The sequence below is a fragment of the Mirounga angustirostris genome, unplaced genomic scaffold (assembly GCF_029215605.1).
Source record: "Mirounga angustirostris isolate CCGP_5_RB_7025 unplaced genomic scaffold, mMirAng1.0.hap1 SCAF_14, whole genome shotgun sequence".
Classification (NCBI taxonomy): Eukaryota; Metazoa; Chordata; class Mammalia; order Carnivora; family Phocidae; genus Mirounga; species Mirounga angustirostris.
Window position 1 is genome coordinate 65,634,689 of NW_026991722.1, and position 13,083 is coordinate 65,647,771.

A 13,083-nucleotide genomic window follows, 5' to 3' on the forward strand; every position below is an offset into this window, starting at 1 on the left:
ATCAGACTCAGATCGGAGCCTTCCATTCAGCTTGCGGCTTTGGCCTCCCAGCGCAGGTTCCTGATTCCGCCCTTGGCGGGAACCCAGAGTTTAATCCATTCCCGCCCACAGGGGCAGGGCAACCACGTGGGCTCCGGCTGGCTGGCAAAGAGTGGGAGGTAGAGGTGGGGATCAAAATCTGATTGGCCTGAGGGGTTGGAGAGTCCGCCTGGTCTGGACCTTTCTCCCAGCCCACCTTCCTCCATCTTCCAGATGGGCAAAGGGTACCCTGGGAGAGAAAGCCTTCCCCCGTGTGCCACAGGGTCAAACCCTGCTAGGCTGATGCCCTAGTTTCTTGACCTAGAAAGTCCCGTTGTTCTGGAACTTTGGGACAGTTTTCCAGTGGGGGTGGGGAAGTGCACAGGAGACAGAGTCCTTGGTTATACTGCCCTGTCTGCCCCGGAATCTGGGCTCTGGTCTCCTCAGGCACCCAGGTCGCCACCACAGCAGTTCCTGGAGACAACACGCGACCTGTAGTTTTGGTGCCATTCATGTTTACCAAACAGTGGCTCTGGAAAGCCTTCAGGTGTTAGTCAACCCTGCAACGGAACGTCCTGGCCATGGGGGCACTGTCAACAACAAAATCAGTATCAAGGCACAATGTGCCTAGAGTCTAACTGGTCCAAGGGCCCTCCAGCCAAGGGCACGGGCTCCCCTATGGGGGTGACGGATAGGGCAGTGGGCAATTCTATGCCCACACTTGGGCTGTAGGAGCCTCAGCTGCCTTGCCACTTCCCAGAGCCAGGTGCCTTTGCGCTAGAATGCCTCGGTGGCCTGCAGTGTGAGAGGCTCCATGCGCCCTGGCAGCAACTCCTTCCAAGTGAGCCCCAGCCACTAGCCCTGGGAATTCATGTGCCTGAAGCTGGCCCAGGTCAGCCAGGGAGGACCAGCTCAACCCTTCCTGCACTGCCTGGCCTATGGGAGAAGTTCATTTCACCTGCTTGCACAGGGAGGGGGTTCCTCTGGCCACATGAACCCCATTCCTGGGGTCTCGGGAGAGGTGGGGGCCTCACTTCTGGACTCCTGCTGGCTCTGCACCTTTGGGACCCCTTACTCTTTCTTGCTCAGCCTCTAGTAGGCCAGCTTATCTTAGATGGAAGATGGGTTTTTAAAAACACTGAATTTAAGTGAATTTGCTTTCGAAAGCTGAGGGGCTTTGGGGAAAGGGTTGCTGCCGGGGCAAGCCTTTGGAGGCTGTTACTGCCTTTCTGACATTGGGAGTGAGGAACAGGCCTGCCTTTTGAGCCACAGGCAGTGACAAGGGCCGCCTTGTGTGTGTAGAGAGGCCTGGGGCCGGCAGTGGCCACGGGCTCCTTCCTTGAGATGGCTATCAGTGGTCTAGCCCCTGCAGCACCCACCATCCCTGCATGAGTCCCCTCTGTGGCATCACCATGAACAACACTGCCCATCCCAGGCTTGAAGCAGAAGATGAGTCACACTTGTCCTCTGATTATGGCAACCTCAGAACAACCCAGGCCCCAGGGCTACGGAGCCCAGGCAGCCCAGGCAGCCAGCACTTCACACAGGGATCCACTCCCTCTCTCCCTCCCTCCCTCCTCTCCCATCACGGAATTTTTGGCAGTTTGTCCTCTGAGCTAGCCCATCCTCACTTACCAGTTTGCTAGTCAAGATGCCTAAGGACTACTCTGCTTCTCAGTTTAGGTCTGGGGGGTGGGGGTGGGGGTAGTCTCCCCTTCAGCCCCATGTCAACTCAGGCCTAGGTAGCAAGGATTTATTTCCAGAGAACGGTAGTAGTGATGGTTGGGGTCACGTTTCAAAAGAGGAAGGAAAGTCGGTTCAAGGGAATCTGGAAAGGTGTTTGCCCATCTTTGGGGGTGGAGAGGGGATGCTCCTCTTCCACAAAGATCTCTGAGGGTCTTGCTCCAGCTCCCTCAGTGAAAGGGCTGGTGAGTTGGGCGTGGGGGGGATGGTGGCATGGCTCCAGCTAAAGCCAGAAGGTCTACTGCCTGGCTTGTGAGCTGGGGCCTCCTTCATGGATCTGAGCACCTGCTGCTCCCACCCCAGCCCTGGCCTTTGTCACAAGCCCTCAGCTCCCATGTGACCCCCGCTCCCAACACAAAACCTTTTTCCTCTGCTGGCTGCGTGCAGACCTGCCATTTGTGTCTGCCTCTCAGATCCTGCACCATCCCTGGTCAGGAGAGTGCAGGGGCACGGGTCTCCACGAGTATCGAGCCCAACTCCCTCATTTCACAGATGAGGACATCGACCCCAGCTGGCCTGGCCACCTCCCAGGACTCAGCCACACATTATCCCTAGTACTCCCAGTTAGGGCTCACCTTGTGGTCTCACATGAGCAATGGGGGTCTTCCAGGGCTGAAGGGGCAGACAAGACAGTCTGGGCTCCCGCTCTGTTTGGGAAGACCGAAGCCCACAACCAGGAGGGCTGAGCACAGCCTGCTGCCCCCACCCCACCCCCAAGAAACCGGGGAGTGTCAGGCTGAGGCCAGCTGGGGCATCAAGGCAGTGGCTCTTTGGAATCCATGGAAAAGGTGGGGCATCTGTGAGTCAGGAACCCCCTTGTTGGCCCTGCCCACTGCTCCCAAGTCCCCTGGGACCGGCAATGCCCCTTACGCCGAGAAAGGCTACCGCTGCATCCCATTCAAGCCATATCCTGCCCCCCCTCAACCCAGTCATGCCCTGGCCAGCCCCCTTTATTCCAAAGTGTGGGCTCTGGTGCCCATTGAGCAGCCTGTCCCTTCCTTGAACCCCAGTGGCTGCCCCAGGGCATCCTTGAAAAAGGCTGCAGAAACTCATTTCCAAATAATACCTCAAAGTGAGGTGTGGAACAGATGGGGGGCGGGGCACAGACTGCCTCCTGCTCTCCATCAACCCTCCAGTGGTACCATGTCATCTGCCAATAAAAACCTGACTGTCCTCACAGCCACTGTTTTCGAGAGAAGGCCGGCCCTGACAGCCTCCGACCTCACCTTGCAGGTGCTGTTCCTTCTGCATGGAATGCCTGTCGCGTCCGCCCACTTTGAGCCCCACGCCATGCCTTTCTGGAAGGAAGCCCTCCCTGAGGCCACCCAGTGCAGGATGACACCAACGCCCCTCTGCTTCGGCCTAGGCCTTGTGAGCTGGGGTTTCTCTTCCTGTATCCCCCAGCAGCCTGTGCGCATGGCGAGGCGGCGGCCCCCGGCTCTGACTTTTGGGCCAATGCCACAGGAGCCTATCAGAGCTGGTCTGTTCTGGGGAGCCGGCAACGCAGGTCTCCTCCCATCCTGTCACCCCCACCCCCACATGCCTTCATTGCAGACCCCCCACTGCTCCCTCCCCCAGCCTCAGGAGAACCCTGCCCTCAGGGCCACCTCCCCTCTATCCACCACTTTTGGGAGCCAGGGCTAGGGGAAGGGGCAAGGTTAGCAGGTAGCCTATGCCTGTACTTGGGTCTTGATAAATTGTGAAGCCCCTTCCTTGGGTGGGCAGAGAAAAGACCAGGGGGTGTGGGCAGGTATCTTCGAGGTAGGCCCCATCCAGAGCTTGGAGGTGCCCACGGGGAAGGAGGGGGGAGGGCTGAAAGGGGGCAGGGCACATGGCCTCTGCAGGAATAGGAATGCAGCTGAAATGTTCCCTGTGGACTCCGGCCCACACCGAGGGGCCCACCAGCCACAGGAGCTGGTGGGTCAGACCATGGGGCTTACCCCGCAGCCTCGAAAGCAGTAGGTAGAAAGAGTGCAGTTTTCTGGGGGAGGTCAGTTGACCCCCCCCAGCCGCCAGAGATTAGGAGGTTTCCAACGTTTCTGGGCTTCTATCTTCCTTGACTTCTTGCCCCACTGAGCAACTAAGTGTTGGCCCCCCAAACTGTGTTTCTGTAAAGCTTTCTCTTGCCGCTCCAGCTCCCTTCCCAGCTGAGCGGTTGCCCAACCCGATCCCAACCCTCCAGGCCTCCCAGGGAGAATTCCAGAACTAGGGTGAAGGGGGAGGGGAGGGGTGTGGCACAATGCAGACCCACCAGCCATTTGCCCAGATTTCCCCTCCTTGTTAAGTGAGCCCACCTCTCTTCTGTGTTTGAAGGGCACATATAAGAGCCAAAAAGTTGTGAGTTTTCGGAAATTGGCTCTGTCCCCTTGCTCCTGGAGCCTGAGTCTCCCATCTCGAAACAATGGGGTCTGGCCTCAATATGCCCATAGGTCTGACACCGAAGACAGGACTCCAAATCCAAAAGCTACAAGTGAGAAGTCTCAGCCCCCTTGTTCCCCTATGACTTCATCCCCCCCCCCCCCCGCCCCCAGTGACCCAGTTTCCTGTGTATCTAATTCTATTCTCATTTTAATCAGTGATATCTTTACACGGCTCAAATTCAAAGCATTCCAAGGATCCCCAAAGAGAAGGCTCCCTCCCACTCCCTCCCTCCACAGGATTAGCCTCTCAGAACCACCCCCCCCCATATTTTATGCATATGCAAGCAAATACGCATAACATCTCCTTCCAGTGGTAGCATATTCTAGGCTAGTTTTGCACTTTACTTTTTTTTTTTCCACTTGAAAATTTATGTTAGTACCTGAAGAATCTCCAGTATTCCCTTGTTTAGGACCAGCCACGTTTCCTTTCAACTAGTTTCTGTCCTGAACGGTTAGGCTGATTCCAGCCTTCTGTTCTCAGCTCTGATATACTGAACTGAACATGTGTAAGTATATCTGTAGAATAGGCTCCTGGAAGTAGAGTCGTCTGGCCAAGGGGGTGCTGTTTTAATATGACCTGACGTCCCGCTTAGAGCTGGGGCTTCTGGCACCACCCAGCTGGGTGAGGGAGGCTCTCCCAATCCAGGTTTTGACTTTGGGCCACCTGATGGGGAAAATGCTTTTCTCTCCAGCCAGATGGTTTTAATTTGCCTCTTACTATGAAGTTGAGCTTCCTTTCACGGTGTCAGTAGTCATTCCCTTTTCCTTTTCTGGGGACGAAGTCAAATCCTCAAGCCCATTTTCCCACTGGATTGGTTTTTTGGTTTGTTTTAAAGCTCTTTATATATTAGAGAAAGTAACCCATTGCCATGAATTGCACATATTTTTCCCAGGTTGTCATCTGGATTTTGATTCTGTGGGTCGACGCAGGAGACACATTTCTTATCAGCCTAGTCTTGGGATTTATGTCATTCCTCGGTTTTCCCCATTCCATGATTATCAAACTATTTTCCCTGGTTTCTTTCAAGATGTCGTGTAAACTTGTTTTCACATTGACGTTTTTGCTTCTGGAATTTCCCGTGTCAGGTCTGAGGTATGGCTCCAGCTATTTTTTAATCTTTTTTTTTCCTTCAGGTGGGCTCCATGCCCAAGGTGGGGCTTGAACTCACCACCCTGAGATTGAGAGTCACATGCTCTACCGACTGAGCGAGCCAGGTGCCCCTGATCCATCTTCACTATAGCCGCCACCTACCTGTCTGTCCCCTCACCGTCTGCTAAATTATCCAACTTACCCCACTGATGAAATGCCACTTTTAGTCCAAATGAAATCTGCTTTGTACTTGGGTACAAAAGCTCTTGACTCTGTTTCCCTGATGAGTCCGCTGGATTTCCTTTGTAACAGACGGAGCTTGTTTGCAGACTGCCCGGCACCTGGGGGGCAGTCTGCGAATGAGGGGAATCTTGTCCTGACTCTCCCAGGGCCCTCCCTCCTCCAGCTCCTCCCCAGTGCCCTCAGTTTCTCCCACCTGCCTTCCCACCTGCCAAATGTCCACCTTTCTGGTCTTGCTGTCTTGGAGGGACTTTGCCCATTGTGTCCATTAGACAGCCTGCAGGAGCACAAGGACCTCAGCTGTGGACAAAGTGTTCTCACAACACATGGATGCTCTCAGCAATAAACAAAAAAGCTACAACAAATTCCAAAGTTTTCAACTTGCCTTATGAATTAGGAACTCTGGCTGGTGCCAGATTCCTCCTCCCTTACGCCAGCAGGGGAGGCAATGCCCATCTACAATGGTTATTTTAACACATGATCCTCAAAGATGGTATGAATTTCAAAGTGTCCTGGACCTTCTCGAAGATAGGGAAAAAAGCAATGTGACGTCAGGACCTCTACAAAGAAGAAAATCACGTGGAACTCTGTCAGAACCTTCCAGGTTTTCTCCAGGACAACACTTGACTTCAGGTAGTGAGTGTCCTCTTTTGCTCTCTGAGAACTCAGAAGCTAATATTCTTGGTTTATAAAATAAGGCCATTTCCATCTTGTTCAGAGAGAAGTGAAAAGACCCTTTGGATTGAATTCCTTTTGACTCTTTTTTAAAATTCTGGTGAATACCCAGACTTCCACTCCAACATTGGGTCTGGAGGGAAAGGGGAACCAGGAGCCAGACCCCTTCCAGGGAGCACGGAGCTTTGGAGAAGAATGTGAATGAATCCACCAGCCAGAAGGTGGGGCTGATGAAGATCAGGTGACATTGCTCCTGAGCGTCCTGTTTGGGGAGCCAGACTGAAGAGAAAAGACAAGAGGAAGCAGCCAGGTAAGAGGTGGACGAAGCTTCCCCTCAACCTTCTGCATTCGGACCATAACTTAGAACCCCTAGCCCTCTCGGACAACACACAAACAGGGGACAACACACAAACAGGGCCATAATGCTTTATGACAAGAGGTGAGTGGCTCTGAGCCTTTGAACCCCATCCATCCACAAGGCTCCTCCTCTAACAGCAAAGTACGAATGAGAGTTGTGTACCAAGAAAGGTTCTGGAAAGGAGCCCTGTTTCCAGGAATAAATCCTTCAGTGTTGGGGTGATTCCTTAGTGAGTTGCCGCCAGTCAAAACAAAACATAGCTATGAGGCAGAGAAGAGAGTTCAGTCCTTACAGTCCCTCTATTGCCATTTCAAAGTGTAGAGAAGGATCACCTGTGTGTTGACTGAAGGATGCCAGTGATCATGAGTGGATTTAAAAAAAGCCAAAGAAGGACACGAAGGGTGTGAATTTATACAAGTTTAACATCTTGAGCCCATGGGGAGTCACTATAATAACGTATCTACCAGACAAGCAAGACAAAGAATATTTAGAATACGTGCATTGAGTATTGATGCAGAAACGGACATTTTTCAGAATAAGATATGACTTTACAGATATCAGATAGAATAGGACTTCATACATACAAAGAAAGAAGGGGTGGGGTAAAGGGAACACGTGAACAATTAGCGAGTAAGTTGCCCCATACCTAGGAATAAACCGCAGGTGTACAGATTTCTAGAAAACAGACACACTGGGGGTCACTGAAGGGCTAAATAAAATGGAGGGACCATTTATTGTAACGACGTGACTTCTCCCCAGTCTGGTTTATGACTCAACACAGTCCCACTAGAAATGCCCACATTTCAATGGAATTTGAGAATCCAATTCTACCATTTACATGTGAATCCAAAGGACCAATAGGAGCCAAAACATTTTCTTGAAGAAGACAAAGTGGGAGGACTTGCTTTCCCCATAACAAGGTTTGTTACTGAGTTCCGGAGTTCCGTAATCAAGGCAAAGTGAAATCAGCATGGGGGCAGACAACCAACCAATGGAAAGAAGAGAAATCCCAGAAGCAGAGCTCTCCACACATATAAGGGCCTGATATATGATCAAGGCCGCACTGAGGTCTATGTGAAGGGAAGCATTGTTCAGTTACGGGGGCTTGGCAGGTGACTGCCACACCACACGGGCAGAAAGATCAAACTGGATTCCTATTTCATATCCACACACAAATCAGCTCTCCATGAAATAAAAGCCATAAAGAAAAGATTGCAGTGACCTTAAAGGATCATATAAGAGAACATCATCTTACTGATTCCTTAAATGAGATACACAAAGCACGCGTGACTAAGGAAAAGACGGACACCTCTGACCTTATATTAGTAAAACACCATGAACAGAAGGAAAAGCCATGCCAGCTTTTGCAACTCGTGTGATTGACAAAGGGCTCATATCCAGAAGATATATTTTTTTAACTCCTACAATAGACAACCAATAGACAACCCAATAAAAAATTAGCAAAGGACTTTAGCCGTCACTTCACAAAGCAGAATATCCAAATGGAAAAGGTGCTCGACCTCAGTAGAAGACAGGGACATGTGATGGAGGCCACCGCAAGATACCACTAACCACCCATCACGTTGGCTATAATTAATATACCCACAGTCCCACTCCTAGGTATATATACTGTAAAGAAACTCGTATCTGGACACAAAATGTCCACCAAGAATAGAATGGATAAATAAGTTGTGGTATATTTATGTGCCGGAATACTATGCAGCCGCGAAACAGGTAAGCGATGGCTACACAGATCACCAAGGATGAAACTCACAAGCATAGGATGTTGCACAAAAGATGCAAGATACAGGTAATATGAACTCATTTATTTAAAGTTCAAAAATAGGGAATGCCAGACTTCGTGGTTCAGACGTCGGCGCCTCGTGGGTGAAGCTGTGATGGAGGTCAGGAGACCGTTCCAGTCACAGTCAAGGACGGTGGTGTCCCCGGAGAGGAGGGAGGGCAGAGACTGGTGTGGGCACACGGGCGGCAGTATTTTTTTTTTCCTTGCTGTTCTCACAGGTGTCTGCGTTACATTTGTTAAACTGCTATGCATTTTTCTGTGTGTATGTTGTACTTCGATCATTGCGCGCACACACAGAACAGAGGGAAGAGCACAGCCGGCACACCATACAGAGGTGCCGCCCGACAGCTGTATCCCTCTGAGACCTTGTCCCCACTGCGGGCCATGCCAAGGGCTGCCCCCACTTCACTGCCGTCTCCCCGGCCCTCCCCCAGCCTCCCTGAGCTTCTTGCTGCTGGTGTTCCTGCTAGGGTTCAGGGGGCTCTTCCCCCTCAACTCCTTACGTTTCCCTGTGAGGTTTTTCCATCCTTGGAGAAACCCCCCAGGACCCTCTCTGCACCCCTGAACTGCCCAGCTTGGCCCTACTGGGCCTGCTCCGCAGTGTGCAGCTGCCTGCCCTCTGGCACATGCCAGGACTCCCCCCGTAGCCGCAGAGAGGCCCCGAGGTGGGACTTGGAAGAAGACAGTGTTCTGTTTAGGCCCCCTTAAGCCCAACATCTTGTGCACTGGCTTTGAGCTTTGAGTCCACACCAGTGAAGGCGTGGGAGTTGCCCGGTGTGTTCATGGGAGCTTCCTACGGACCACACCGGCTTCTGGCCTTGGTTGTTCCCCACGGTCTCTGGTGCTGGAAGTGGTCGAGGGGTTGGCGTCGAATTCCTGGTGAGAGGCCCTCCCCGACCGCATGAGCAGGGTCCCATGTCAGGGTCTGGTGCTTTGGGGGCGGTCACAAGCTCACAGCTGTGCGCTTTAATTAGCGAGGCCTCAGCAAGCCTTGGCCGCTGGGGTTTGGTGAGCAGAGGCCGGCCTCCAGAGAACCTTGACCTGTTCCAGAGGCAGCTGCAGGGGGCTTGCTGAGGCTGGGCTGGGGTGGGGGCAGGGTGTTCTCAGGTAGGTCACGTGTAGGCACTTTCAACTGCATAGTGCACCTGGGTGGGAACCTTGGGCCGCACAAAGGGAGGTGGTAACCTGGTAACCGATGAGTTCTGCTAGCACAGGGGCTATGGAGGGTCCCTCCTGCATCCTCCAAGTACATCAGAAGCTCTGGAGGATTAGTCCCCTGGAACTGGGAGACTGAAGGCCCGGATGCACCCACTGAAGGGTGGTAGTTTGTTCATGGACAAACGCAGTCAAAGGAATCGGGGCCCTTCAGAGAATATGCCACTTTCTTGCATTGAGACAGAAAGACAGCTCAGTGAAATCACTGCACACTCCAAAGCTAGCAAGGCTGTGCAAAACCTTGTGCTGGGGACTGTGTGTCCCAGGGAGTCAGGGTTTGTCGGAAGATCCAGAAGGAACTGGAATGGTTTGAAAAACATGCCACAATCTTACTCTCAGAACAGGAGCAGTGGGAAATGAGAGAGACCAGCTGTGGAAGAGGAATGTCCTCAGGTGTGAGGTGTCAGGAGACTGGCAAGTCCCCTGCTGAAAAGGGAGGGTGGAGGTTTGGGGAAGAGGCAAAACCTCCCTCCCCCTCCCCCTACCACCCCCCCTCCCCGGCCCTCCCCCTGCCCTAACCCAACACACAGCCACCCGGGAGCCAAGTGACCCAGAACACTCTTGAGGGGTTGGCCCATGCTGCAGACAGGAACTCTGTTAAGATCTAGAAGCCATCCCATGAGCCTGGCAGCTCTGAAGAGGCCATAGAGGATCTGAGCAAATTCAAGGACAGAAGATCAACATCAAATACTGAGATTTGGCATGCGTTTTGGGTGGGGGTCTGGGGACTGCTCAGACCTTTAGGGAGTATGTTTTAAAATGTATGGGGTAGGCTCAAGGAAGGTTCTGCCGAGCCCTCCCGACCGGAGGAGAGCAGACCCAGGCGTCAGAGGCGAGCTGCCTGCAGGCAGAGTGGCCACTGGCTGGCATCCCCTGGGTGGAGCCATGAGAGTGTTTCAACAGTGGATGCTTGTGATGAACTCGAGATTGACTTTTTTTTTTTTTTCCATTGCCATGGGAGACCCCAAGAGACAAAGTCTAGAGGAATAGGTCAGAAAAAAAGTACAAGTTTGGGCCAGAGAGCAAAAAGGAAGAGGAGGGAAGGCACTGGAAGCCAACCAAAGCAGTTAGCCCTCTGTGTGGTGAAGAAAAGGGATTTTAAACCACTGCCAGGAGCCAGCACAATGCAACTTCTAGAGGCTCAGCCGAACCATCCTGGAGCCGCCAGCCGTAAACAGTGTGAGGAAGCACACAGTGGAGACAGATCCTGGCTCCCTGGAAACTGTGTTGCAAAAACAAATGCCACTCGAGGCCAGAAGCATCCCAAATGGAGGACAGCTAGGGTCCTGAGAACCAATGGGGCAGAGCGGCGGATCCCCGGCCCTCAGTTCTGGAACCTGCTCCACGAAGGACATGCCCACATGGGCAGGGAGTTCAGCACTGGGTGGAGCCCAGGCTCGGAAACCGTGTCATGAAGCAGAGCTTAGCACTGGGCACACAGGGAAACGGAAATGACAAAGTTTCGAATATACTGGGAGAAAGAAGATATGCCTCGGAGAGGAGGAGGAGGAGGGTGGAGGTTGTCCCCTGCCCCACCCAACATGGTGGAGGGGGCTAAAGCTAACTCTCCGCACTAGGTCAAACTCCCAGGCCGTGGCGTCTGGGCTATCACTCTTTTCTGTCCATTTTCCATCAGTTGCTGGGGCATTTCTACCAGGGTCTGGAGGCAGTGGGAAGAGGTGCCTACATGGGGCTCGCTGATCACTGGATTCTGGGGACAGCCGGCAGCCTGCAGGCCGCTGTAGGATGTCCCTGTGGCAGGCAGGCCTATGAGTGTCACCACCTCCTTCAGGGTCTTTTAAAAGCTCAGCACATGACAGAGTCTAATTGAAATGCTGGGATGTGGAGAAGGACCCTATTCCTGGAGCCACCCACCCCTTGCGTGCCTGCTGGGGTGCGGGGTGGGGCTGGGCATGGAGCCTTGGGCAGTTAACACCCCTGGGCTTCGACAGCCAGCGAGGCTCCCTGTGAATTGCTTCGGGCTTTCATCCTTTGCCCTTAAGGCTTCAGTTTTTATTTCTTTGAACTTGAACCTAAAAGGGCAAGGGAATTTTTTTTTTTTTAAAGATTTTATTTATTTATTCATGACAGACAGAGAGAGAGAGAGAAAGAGGCCGAGGGAGAAGCAGGCTCCCCGCAGAGCAGGGAGCCCGATGCGGGACTCGATCCCGGGACCCTGGGATCATGACCTGAGCCGAAGGCAGTTGCTTAACCAACTGAGCCACCCAGGCGCCCCATTTTTTTTTTTTAAAGATTTTATTTATTTATTCATGACAGACAGAGAGAGAGAGAGAGAAAGAGGCCGAGGGAGAAGCAGGCTCCCCGCCGAGCAGGGAGCCCGATGCGGGACTCGATCCCGGGACCCTGGGATCATGACCTGAGCCGAAGGCAGACGCTTAACCATCTGAGCCACCCAGGCGCCCAAGGGAATTTTTTTTAATTTGAATTTCACCCTAGGAAATTCATAATGAGAGAAGGCATTTCTACGTTGACTTTCTTACTAGTGCATCTTTGTCATTTGATCTCTTTGCACAACCTCTGAGCCACATTTGGACTTTGAGGTTGGACCTAATTTAGGATGGGAAAGAGTAGGGAGAGAATTTTTAGTTTGGGGTCCAATGTGCCCTTGAGAGTTCAATAATGCTGCGTTCTCGCCCATCCTAAGGCCTAGGAGGGGGGGATCTAAACTAAACCCCCAAATCAGGAGTGGATGGAATGGGTCACGGCCTCCCCCTCCCCGGGGGACCTTTTCATTCCCCATCCAGCCTCACCCTCCACTCTGCTCAGCAAGCAGCAGCCGTATCACGGACCCACGAGTTTGGGAAACGAAAGTGGACCAGTTCAATTCATCTTCTTCGGGTCCCCTCTTGGGGTCTGGCCTGCCTTGTCATGGGCCAAGGTGCCAAGGGCCGAGGGTGCCTTAGAGCCACCTGCAGCCGGGTCCTTGGGCAGTGGTGACATCTGGATCTGTGGGCCTAGAGCCTGAAATGAACCTTCGGCTTTGCAATCCCCTGCTGAATTGGACCCCTTGGCTCCTCAGTGCCTGGTCCAGCCGTAGGGCCTCCCTGTCACGGTCTCTGTTGACTGTCCTCCTGCATGCACTTTTTTGGGGGGGAGGGTTCCTCATCCTGGTCCCCTGCCTCCCCTGGTCCCTTTCCCTGGAGCCCCTTGCAGAAGCAAGCTGGGCTACCCCAAGCAGCTGGGATCTGGCTAGACCAGAACAGCAACTCCTCAGTTTTCCAGGCTTCTCCAACGGGCCTTGGCCAGTTGGGGCTTGGGCCCTGGAGTGCCCACAAACAGCTCAGAATTTCTGACTTCGCTGTCAGTGCTCTCTCGGGGAGCACCCACCTGCACCAGGGTGTGGCAGGTTGTCAAGCAGGGCTACTCCTCCTAAGGCAGGGTCAGCTTTGAGTAAAGGCTAGGGTGATTTTCCCAAAGAGGCAAGGCCCAGGCCTGGGTCCAGGGCCGCTGACTCTACTTTCCCCCTTTGGCCAAAAGCATTACAAGAGGGTCCCGTGTG